The 12,868-nt window shown below is 36.6% G+C and overlaps 1 non-coding gene across 1 annotated transcript; it reads right to left on the minus strand.

The window, feature by feature from the left end:
* Positions 1–12,403: 12,403 nt before the first annotated feature.
* LOC124892384 lies at positions 12,404–12,510 on the minus strand. Its single transcript, XR_007050221.1, has one exon. It is a non-coding gene; the product is annotated as a small nucleolar RNA R71 (small nucleolar RNA).
* Between the last annotated feature and the right edge of the window lie 358 nt (positions 12,511–12,868).

The following is a 12,868-nucleotide window of genomic DNA, read 5'->3' on the forward strand; positions in this document are numbered from 1 at the left end:
CATAGATATGACTTGTTTAATTTTAGTTATTTTTCTAACTTGTAATTTTCATTTTTGATGTAATGAAAGAGCTGTAGACCGAAATCTCAATAGAACTTTACCCGAGTCTCCAAATCAGCATTGTCCCTTTTCTTTTCAACCCTTTGAACTACATGTGACCTGATTCCCACATAACCTGTAATAGGTAGGATGCCCAAAATCAAAAGTCTATTGCATTCTATCTTTCTTTTCATTCTTTTGAATAATGGTCGGGTCAAAATTCTATCTTTTTATCTAAAAACACTTTTTGTTTACATCCAAAGAGAGACATGATGTAGACATGTAATTTTGTACCTCTCAAAAGATAACTTTTACCTAATAACCTCATTGTACCACACACCCCACCCTATTTAATAACATTTCAACAAGAAAACAAAATAAACAACAATCACCATCATCTTTATCCTTATCCCAAAAGAACAAATTCAGAAAACCAAAAAAGTAAAAATCTCTCCAATGAAAGGTTGACACACCACTCTACCTCATACCAATCAAAACCCACATACCCCCTACACCCCCCTCCCATATTATTTTGTTTTTTTTACTCCATAACAACTGTACATAACAATAATACACTCACCAACAACTACTCATAAGAGATTCTTACACAGAATATATTCACAAAAACAGAGACAAAAAATGGAGAACATTTTCTTTTATTTTCTTCTAACATAAAGACACCCATAGAGTTTCCATAGAGAGGACTCTCACACAGAGCTCCGCTTTTCATTCATACACACATATTCACTCACTAATGGATTAAATCACATACGCACTCACTCTCACTGGAAAAATATACACAACTCACATAGTGATAAACCTGTACAACTTTATGCACACAAAAATTATGTATAAAGGGATGGACAAAGAGAGGGGATAAAGTTCATAGGAAGATAATAAAGAAGTGAGATTAGGGAAATTGGGAGATATACTGAGAAAAAGGTAAGAGAGGAGAGAAAATAAGAGACAAAGAAAGAAATGGGGAGATAATCTAAGGAGGGAGGGAATACAAGAGAAGGTCGGCTGGTTTTGAGTTTTTGATAAGTCTTTTGTTAGAATCAGAGTCCTTCACAGAATCTAGCCACTCGTATCCCCCAAAATCCCCAAAACTTTCTTCGTTTCAGGTTTTTAGAATGAAATCTAGCTGAGGAAACATTATTTTGTTGACTGCCTGGTCTAACAGAGCTCTAGTGAGGTAGAAACGACAACACAACTCTGATTTTGATAAGATTCATTAATGGTTAGTTCGAAATTCATGATTTGGGGTTTTGTATTAAGGTTTTTCAACTAGTTTTAAATTTGTTCAGGTTGTGGTTTCTCGACATCGAGTTAATTTTGTTCATTTTTGAAGTTTGAGTTAAGGTTCTCGGGATAGATTTGTATTTTTTTCTTTAGTCAATCGATTTACTTGGAAGGTCTAATTATTTGACCCTTTCTCTTCATTTTATCTTGATTTGGTGTGTTGATGTTATGATTATGTGTTTGATATTTGTCATTGGGTGATTTTATTAATGTTTGATGTTGTTTATTTGTGAATAATCAATTGTGGTATGAATCTGATGTTAATATTGGTTTGGATAACTAGTGCTATGTAGAAAATTTGTGTTAAAAAGGAATTTGGGAAGCGATTGACCTTGATAAAAGTAAAATAGTGATTAATTATGATTCATTGATAGTGGGTTAATTCGGAACAAATATTGATATTGTAGAATATGATAGTATAATGATAGCTCAAAATGGGTAGGAAAACCATATGTTGGGTAGGTAAAATTTAGGGTTTGCAGATTGTTGGATGTTTGAATGTGTGTTTGAATGGTTTCTTATTTTATTGCATGAAATTGAAATTGCATTCACTTGCCGAGGAATGCCTCGAGGAAAATTATATTTATTCACCTGAGAATGCCCCGACGTATTATGTCTTCGAAGAAGGTTCATGATCAAGGCCCGAGGAATCTAGTAGAGCATAGTTTAGGATTAGTATAGGTTAGTGTAAGTTTATATTTCAGCACTTTTTTATATTTCGAACTGTAATAATTGGATTGGACATTATCTTTTGGATTTTTTTGTTTGTTTGTTTCACGTATGTGTTCTTTTATGTGTCTATCATTTCTTAGTGTGTCATTAGCCAATATACACCCACGAAAAGACCGTGGTTGAACCAACCGATCGAGGGATGCCTAATACCTACCCTTCGATCAATAGAGTTTTTTAACCAAAATCTCTGTTAGTGGGCCAGTTTTCAATGAGTCAAAAAATTATTTTGAAAAAAGGATTTCCAAAGGTGACTTGGCACACCCAATCTATGCCAAGTGGCAATTCTGAGTTTAAATGTAAAATCCTTTTCTAAACAAATCTTTATTTTGTTACTTTAATAACTAAAACCCTTTTCAACTTAAAAATCTATTTTTATTAAAAAAGGGGTGTGACAACGGAGACTAAGCCTTCCCTTCCTTTCGAACCACATCACTCCCTTCATGGGAGACACCTTCCAGAACACCAAATCATCCACATCAAATTTCAAGTCCCTTAACCTTATATGTGCATAGGACATTTGGTGACACTGGGCAGTCTTAAGCCTATCCCAAGTCATCTGCACCTTCTCCATAACTTGGTGAACTAAGTTGGGGCCATACATTCTATTTCACCAACCTCAAATCACCTAATAGTAGACCTATAACTCCTACCATAAAGAGCCTCAAAAGGATCCATCACAATACTTGCGTGATAGCTATTATTATATGCAAACTCTATGAAGGGTAAATGATCAACCCAACTACCACCGAAGTTAAGCACACATGACCTTAGCATATCCTCCAAAGTCTGAATGGTATTCTCTACATGTCCATCTGTCTGTAGGTGGAAGGCGGTGCTAAGGTTCACTTTAATTCCAAAACCTCTCTAAAAGAAACGCCAAAAGTGCAAGTAAAATTAACTACCTTGATCAGATATAATAGAAACCGGAGCACCATGCAACTTCACTATCTCCTGAATGAACAACCTTGCATAATCCTCAACAGAGTAATTAGTCCTCACAGGTAAGAAATGAGCAGACTTAGTAGCCATATCCATGATGACCTAAATCAAACCAAACTGATGGAGGGACCGCAGAGGATCAGTAAAAAAAATCAATATTAATCACTTCCTATGTCCATTCGGGCAACTCAATCTCTTGAGACAAGCTACCAAGTTTTAAGTGCTCCACCTTTACTTGTTGACAAACCATACATTTGGCTACAAAATTTTCCACATCTTGCTTCATGTTATTCCACCAAAATATCTCTTTCAAATCATGGTACATCTTCATCGATATAGGATAAATAGTGTACCTCAACTCATGAGCCTCAACCAAGATCCTCTCTAGCAGCCCATAAATATTGGGGACACACAACATACTTTGGTATCTTAAGATACCATCACCACTAATATCAAAAACCATTACTTTCTACAGGCCCACGTCACCTATAATCTTCATTAAGGTAGGATCTAAAACCTGCTTCCCTTTTACATTGACAAAAAGAGATGACTTCACCACCTCTTTCACTATCACACCTCCATCCTCAAAGTCTAAGAGACGAACTCTAATATTAGCCAACCGGTGAATATATTTCACAATTCTCGCTTCCCTTTATCGACATGGCATAAGCTCCCCATAGATATCCTGCTAAGAGCATCAACAACCATATTAGCTTTACTTGGGTGATAATAAAGACTCATATCATAGTCTTTGAGCAACTCAAGCCATCTCCTCTGCCTGAGATTCAAATTCTTTTGGGTAAACACATATTTCAAGCTTTCATGATTTGAATAGATGTCAACATATACCCCATTAAAATAATGGTGCCAAATCTTCCAAGCAAAAAATACAACCAACAATTCTAAGTCGTGTGTCTGGTAATTCTTCTCATGAATTTTTAACTATCTAGAATCATAGGCTACAACCTTACCTTGTAGAATCAACACATAGCCCAGTCCTACATGGGACACATCATAATATGTCACCAAACCATTGGTACCCTCAGGTGGAGTCAAAACCAAAGTCGAAGTCAACCTATCCTTCAACTTCTACCCTCACAAGCATCCGACCACAAGAACTTTACCTTTTTTCTGAGTTAGTCAATGGGGAAGTAATAGATGAGAAACTCTCCATAAACCTTCTATAATAACCGGCTAAACCCAAGAATCTCCAAATATCAATTGAAGTCATGGGTCAAGGCCACTTTTTAACCACTTCAACTTTCTGTGGATCCACCCTGATCCCCTCATTAGACACCATATGGCCCAAATAGCTCATAATATTCAACTAGAACTCATACTTAGAGAATTAAGCATACATTTACTGATCATCTAGGGCCTGTAAAACTACACAGAGGTGATCAACATAAGCTACCTCGCTCTTAGAATAAACTAGGATGTCATCAATAAACACGATGATTAATAAGTCTAGAAACTGATAAAATTACTAATTCATAAGATCCATAAATAATGTTGGTGCATTAGTCAGATTAAAGGACATCACCAAGAACTCAAAATGACCATAGCGAGTTTAAAAAGTAGTCTTAGGGATATCCACCTACCTAATATTCAACTGATGATAACCACGACTAAAGATCAATCTTAGAGAAGTACTTAGCACCCTGATGCTAATAAAATAGGTCATTAATTCTAGGAAGAGGATACTTATTCTTCACCGTCAAGTTATTCAACTAGAGGTAATCAATAACATCTGAAGGGACCTATCCTTCTTACGCATAAAGAGCATAGGACCACCCCATGAGTAAATACTAGGATGACTGAATACCTTATAAAGAAAGTTTTTCAACTACTTCTTAAGTTCTTTCAAATTAGTGGAGCCATTCTATAGGGAGGGATAGAGATAGGATAAGTGTCCGAAAGAAGATCAATCCCAAAATCAATCTCCCTATAAGGAGAAACACTAGGAAGTTTATTAGGGAATACTTTGGGAAACTCATAGACCACCAAGACAAATTAGAATGAAGGAAACTTGGAACAAGAATCGTTAACATGAAATAAATTTTATAGACACCCCTTGGAGATCAACCTTCGGCTTTAAGATACAAAATAAATCTTTCCTTAGGCACTAGGGAACTACCTTCCAACCCAATCACCGGTTCATTTGGGAATTGGAAACTGACCCTTCAGGTTATACAATCACGAGACGCATAGCATGAGTGCAACCAATCAATCCCTAAAATCATATCAAAGTTTAACATGTCCAACTTGTCAGATCCACTAACGTCTCCCTACCACAAATAGATACTACACAACCCCTATAAACTCTTCTAGCCATAATAGAGTTACCCATTGAGGTAGACATAAAAAAAGGATCCGAAATATAGTTGGGACCTAAACCAAAATAAATTGCCACATAAGGGGTCACATAAGAAAGGGTAAACTCCAGATCAAACAGACAATACACATCATGGGAAAAGAGTTGGAGCATACTAGTGACAATATTCAAAGATGCCTTGGATTCCTGGTGGGTGGCCAGAGCATAAAGGCTATTCCGACAAGTATCGGAGCTAGAAGTAGCACCCTTTGGTGTAGGATCTGAAGAAGCAGAAACTAAAACCTTATTAGCCCTAGTAGCAGCCCTAACTGATGGATAATCCTTCTACAAGTGGCCTAATTGAACATACTTAAAGCACTTATTCCTCTCCTCTTCAAAAAGTACATGATGCACCTCCCCACAGAAATGGCAAAGGGGATAAAATGGGGCTGACTGTGCTCTACTGGCCTTAGACTAAGCAACTTGTGCCCTGGGACCATCACTATTCTTGAAATGGTAGTCATCGAACGACTTAGGATATGAGGCACTATCCGTAGAATAAGAACCAAAATTGCCCCACTTTTGTTGTACAATTTTCTAGTATCTCTACCACTCTACTACTGATCTTCACCTCGATCTGAATACAAAAAATTTCTTACTCTGCCTCTCCCCAATTTCTACCTACTTCTTTTCCTCCTCCACTTGTTGCATGTACACCACCAACCTGAAAATGCCTATGTCATAGTTCAAAAAGGCATCCATGCATTCCAACACCAAGTCATCGACAACCCAGAAGTAAACTTCAACATCCCCTCTCTCATAGAAGACACTAAATCAGGAGAGTAACGGGACAACTAGTGAAACTTCAAGGCATACTTCTTGAGAGTCATCCTGCCTTGCCTCAAATTCATAAAATCTTCAAAATTTCTTTCTCTCAACTCCTGAGGAAAGAAGTGGTCATAAAAGGTACCAGAGAAATCATCCCATAAGGCTACCTCAACATTATCACCTCCTGACTAATTCAACTCCTCATACCACTGAAATGCCATATCATTCAACTGATATACGACAAACTTCACACCCTCAGTATCAGAAGTATGCATAACTCAAAAGATCTTCTCTATTGCATTTATAAAGCCTTAAGGATCCTGCTCAATCTTAGAGTTAGTAAAGATTAGAGGATTGAGTCTTATAAACTGCTTGACTGGAGTAACCTCAGAAGAACTCATAGAAGTACTAGTAGGATCCAATTAATGTGACTGAGATATCACTAACTGGGTCAACAGATGATTAGATAGGTGGAACTCATCATTAGAAATGTCTTCCTAGGATAGTAGGGCATGATCTTCATCAGCCCAAGGGGCTCGAAGAGGACTGGTAGGGACTGGTGGAACTCCATGTGAGCAATCAGAAGCTAGATCCCTAAACCAAGTGTGAACTACTTAAGTAGAACTAGTTCTTTTGACATTGTCCTCAAATGGTACAAAAAGGTTTCCATGTGCATTAGATATTCTTAGAGGTATGATCTAAATTACGAATAATTGGAGATTATAGGAGATTTAAGACCTTAGACTCTATAGGTTGAAAAAAATAATAAGAAAGGGAAGTATTGGTAAATTTCTCATAGCCTCTCCCATATAAGTGCGGCATGCTACACACCCATAAAAGAGACTCTACTTGACAAAATATTGGGGATACCTAACAACACCAAACCTAGGCTCTGATACCATATCTTTTATGAGCTAAACTAGGGCCTTGTCATGACAGGTATCTCAAGTCCACCAAGGGCCAAAGACCACCCCCTTTGCCTAGTCAACACAAAAGACAACACCTAGCAGTGACTGAATTCCAAATATATAACAAGATAACATGCTTAACAACTTAAAAGATATTTAAGATTTGTCAATAAACAAACACCAATTACCGATAACTAATAACCAATAACCAATGACCAATACCTAAGTCTATAGTAATATCCACAAAGACTCTACTAAACCAAAAATAATCTAAGTTGGGACATGCCCCCGACCCTAAAAATGATAATGACAATGTTAATGTGAACTCTTTAATTCTAGATTATGAGACGAAATTGATGGAATGATCAAGTCTTCCAAAAAATATAAGCTCACTAGTAATTCCCCAAGAACCTATCCCGAGATGTCACACAGTACTTAAGGCCACACGTGCCCTCAAGCTAACCCTCTAAGCCTGTTATCCCTTTTTGAAATCACTTTGACAGTAGTCATGGAAAAATAAGAAAGGATATCATATCATGGACATACTCAAAAGCAAAGATATGCTAGCGTGTATAATCAAAATACTGACATTCTGTACATACTGATACTCTAGTCTGACAAAGCCTCTACTAATCAAGACTAAAAAACCATTAGGACAAACCCAAAACTGACTCAAACAGTATGAAAGTCATAACAATAGAATGATATCACCAAACATATAGACACGATCCTCAAACCATGAGGACTCACCACTGAGGTAATATAGTTGAGGCACTCAAATATCACTAACGCGGCTGTGGTTGAGTACTGAACCTACATTATGAGAAAATATAGCCCATAGAAAAATATGTCGGTCAGCACTTTAGAATGTATTGAGTATGTGGGGGTGCATGCAATAATGTAAATATCATCATCAATTTCATAAAAATATGCATATGTACAATGATGGCTCACTTGGCTTAAGTAAGATTGAAACATACTTTTCATGATCTTATAGTAAATAAATCATATGATAAAAACCTCATAAATCATCATAAACAACTCAACTCTCCAACTCAAGACTCAGAGTGACTCGATAATTCAAGAAACTCAACTCTTATAGACATGGGAGGTTCTTATAACCGATATAAACCATGTGATTTACATGGAGTCCAATATTTTTCCCTCCTAAGAAGAGAACCCTACATTGGCAGGAGCATTGTACTATTGCCAGGGAGTACAACCTAAATTTAGTGATCACAATCTCATACTTGGCCTCTGGCCCATAAATATCAATACCAATCCTACGGTGGCATATAGTTTCAGGGGAAATACCACATTTCCCACTCGGTGCTAAATACTATTCCCAAACACAAGCTCAGAACGCATTAGAAAATCCACCACAAACATCAGAAGGGTCTAGCATGAAGACCAAATCAAACCTCTTTCTCATTTATGAAATCATAATCAATTTGTGGATTCCTAACTCGACTTAAATCAAATCAACCTTTCTCAATATCAAAATGTATCAATTCATTAAATCATGGAAATATCAATAACTTTGAAGAAATATCAAGACTCATTGTAACAACTCAACCTCATGAATCAATACACTCAATAATCCAATTTGTCATAAGGAAGCTTAAAGGTTGACACATATCTTGAAAGCACTTGAATTATCAACTCATGGTAGAAATGTGAAATTCACAAAATTAAATATCAATTAATAACTTGGGAATAGCAAAATAATCATGTATAACAAAGCTTGAACCATTTATATTCTCATAATGTCATGATGAAGTAATTTGGGTATAAACCCACTTGTAAAATCATATAAATCCATGATAGAAATCAAAGCTTTGGAAACAAGAACGAGAGGATTGCTCTTGTTCAAACCCCATATATCTTGTATTATAACTTTAAGATAAAAAGACTTGGTTGGAAACTCTTCTTCATACTTTTGAGCTAAGTTTCTTGATGCCTTTGACTTGGAGAACTTGATTCTTGAAAAATTTGGTAAAATCTATGGAAAAATTCTTGAATTTCTTGGAGTAGATTTGATTTGGATTTGGAAGAGAGAAACCCTAGTTCTAGATATTTCTTTGAAGAGAAATGGAGAAGAATGAATTTCTCTTCTCTACTTGAATCTATATATAGAGGGTTGAACTGGGCGAAAAGACCAAAATGCCCTTGAGCAAATTCTAAAACTGGACCTAATTTTTGGCCCTGGCACAATGCTCTATGATCGCAGTCCTTCATTGGATTTTGGACAACTGGGAAATTACTCAGTGGTGCGATGCAGTGAAATTGCGTTGCCACCTTGGTTATGACCTGGAAGGGCACCGCAATGCAGTGGAATCACATTGGTGCACTGGAATTTGACAATCCTGATATTGAGCCTTGGTGCGATACGGTTATATCGGAAAGGCTCACTGGAAAATGACAATTGGGATATTACTCATCTCCGCGATGCGCTGAGGGTCTAAATAACGATATTTCATGACTGAGACTTCAGTTAGTCATAACTTCTTGCTCTGATTTATGGTTTTGAAAAAATTGGTATCGATGGAAAGTTATTCAAATATCCATATGACAGAGAGTAGAAATTAGGGAAATATAGCACGGTTTAAACATCATTCACTTTGGAAGTTTTTCCCATTCTCTCTAAAGATGAATTTAGGCTTACGAAATGGTCGGGGTATTACAATATCTCCCCCTTGAAAACATTCATCCTCGAATGTTGCTAGTTAGACTCAAGGTCAAAGAGGACACTTGAAAATGCCCTACTAAAATAATCTATTCAACAAGATTACTTTAATCTAGACTTTCAGATACTTCACTGAATGCACGAATCAAGATGGAAGACAACAATATAATCGAATACACTGGATTAGTAGGAAACTGAATTAAGGAAAAATAATACCTTCAGCTTGATTTGAACTTGCAGAGAAGATATGGGGGTACTTAACTTCCATATCTATTTCTACTTCCCTAGTAGCACCCTCAACTGATTGATTTCGCCACAGAACTTTAACCAAAGGAAATTCCTTGTTTCTTAGTCTATAAACTTGATAATCTATGATTTCAACTAAAATCACTTTGTAAGAAAGGCTATCCTGAATGTCTAAGTTCTCTCATGGATCAAAAACTATTGCAGAATCGCCAATGTTCTTCTTAAGCATAGAAATATGAAAGACAGGGTGGACAGCTGACAACTCTGTAGGCAACTCAATCTCATAAGCTACTTTTCTAACACGATTCAAAACTATATAAAGGGAAACATATCGGGGACTAAGCTTTCCTTTCTTACCAAATCTCTTCACTCCTTTCATGGGTGAAATTTTTAGGTACATGATGTTGGGCGTATTTATACGTCTAAGCACCATAGCTTACCTATATTTTAGCTAAGTTTTGAGGATAAAATACATAATTCTTGAACTTTTAGTCTATTTTTAGTTAAGTAAGCTAACCTATGTGATTAGCATGCTTTTTAGGTACTAATAAGGAAGATTACAACACTTTGGGGACCTGTGGATAGCAGAGAAAACTTCACATAAAAGAAAAGCAGATTTTGGACTAAATGTGATATATGGGAACTTTTTCCCGAGCAAACTCAATATTTTTAAATAGTTGAGGACTCAACAACAATTTATTAGAGAAGGAAGTTATTAGAAGCCTTATGGCTGAATTTTTATGGGAAAGTATCGTATTATTTTTTGAAACAAGAAAAGGCGGCTTAGCTAAGGGTGAGAGGGAAAAAGCATTTTCTCCTCTTGCTTTCTCTATTTTGTGGACACTAAGATCATCCTCTAATATTAGGTATCATGAACATTCTTATGGTTATTTCCTTTTGGTTCATGAGTAGCTAAGCTTATTAGTTAGGGTTAAGGAAATATTGTAGTATACTCTCTATTGCTATGGGTTTTTAAATTTATGATGTGTTAATCTACTTATAACATTACTCTCTTCGTTATGACTGAAATCTTATGGTTGCAAACATAGGGAATGTACCATTATAGCAATAACTTGTTGGATAGAAAAGTTAATGTTTGGAAAAGAGAGTAGTGACAAGAAAATAGGGTTTCCAACCTTATTTTTACACGTTAATGCCTTAGTAGGATTAATGATTTGGAGAGTTCGTATGATAGGTTGTGCACTTTGGATTCGAGAGAAATAAAGTGAATTAATCCTTGATGGTTGAGAAACACTTGGATTTAGAATTCTAATACATCTCTCTATAACTGTATGCATGTATAAATCCTTAATACTCATAGTTAATAGAGAAGTAAAAGCTACAAGGTGGACATAACCCTAACTTGTCATTCTCTGTAATCAAATATTAATACACATATTGCTTTATTGTTATATTATAACTATCACTTCAGATCAAAACCAAAACCCCCTATTGAGGAACCTCTGACCAACAATCCAGTAATACAGTATTCCCTGTGGGATTCGACACCTAACTTAGTTGGGTTTTATATTTCACAGCGACTACTTATATTCTCGTAAGAGAGTTGTAATTTGGGCATATCAAATTTTGGTGCCATTGTCGGGGAATACGGTTGTCAACTAACGTTATGTTTGTTAATAGACATTTTGGTCAAAGATTCCCAAAATTTTACTTTTTATTTGTTGTTTTTTGTTTTGTTCAGGTTGAGTGGATTGCATACCAAATAAGCAGAGATTGGGTCAACCATTATTACCTATAAATCCTGAACCACATCTCATTGGCAGAATGGATGTGCAGTGAGACCCAGAACGGATAGCTACTCAATAGAAGCAGGCTAGATTAGCTGCTTGGGAAGTTGCGCAAGTAAATCAGTAGAATGCTGATAACCCACGTCGGGTACCCAATCCAGATGATGAAGACCTGGATGATGATGAACTATTAAATCCAAGGCGTACAGAGGATTTTGCTACACTTGTGAACAAGAATATCAATAGAGATCGCCATGCTAGAATGAGACCTGAACGCAGAGCTGTGAAGTTTGCTTTTGATGATGATGATGATGGCTTAGATAGGGCTGGTGCCACAGGGGCTATTATTCCTCCGCCTTTAGCACCCAGAGCCAAGTTCAATATCACTAACACTATGATCCTGCTTTTGCAACTCAAAGGGATATTTGGTGGACTTGCAGGCGACGATCCAACTATGCATCTGATTAATTTTATCTCAACATGCAAATTGTTTGACAATCCAGGTGTTGGGCAGAATATGATCTGGCTGCACTTATTTTCATTGTCTCTATCTAGAGAGGCAACTCTATGGTTAAATGGGCTAACTCCCGACTCTATTACCAATTAGAGTAAACTGAAAGATGCTTTCCTAGAAAAATTCTTTCCGCCATCTAAGAGGGCAAAATTGAGAGATGAGATAAGCAATTTTATACAGCTTCCAACTGAAGCTCTCTACGAGGCTTGGGAAAGGTTAAAGAAGAAGCTTATGCGGTACCCAAATCATCAAATAACCAATGTCTACTTAATGGAGATATTATATAGTGGTTTGAACTCGGTGACTAAGCCAGTGGCAGATAATGCTGTGGGTGGGTAAATCATGGACTTTACTTTTCTTGAGACATCTGACATGATGGATCGTATAACAAAGTAGAGTAGAGCTTGGCATACCAGGGACTCTGAGGTAGCAAGCTCTACTATATCTATTGGCATAACAGAAGAACAGAGGCGAAGGGAAGAGGAGCATGACCCTGATATGGCTCACATAAAAATGCAGATGGACCTTCTTACTAAGAATTTATTATAGGGGAAGACAGAAAAGGTCAAAGCTGTTGTATCACAGGGAAGAGCTGACTCCTATTCTGAGGAG

Source organism: Capsicum annuum, chromosome 1 (assembly GCF_002878395.1).
Source record: "Capsicum annuum cultivar UCD-10X-F1 chromosome 1, UCD10Xv1.1, whole genome shotgun sequence".
In the NCBI taxonomy this organism is placed as follows: domain Eukaryota; kingdom Viridiplantae; phylum Streptophyta; class Magnoliopsida; order Solanales; family Solanaceae; genus Capsicum; species Capsicum annuum.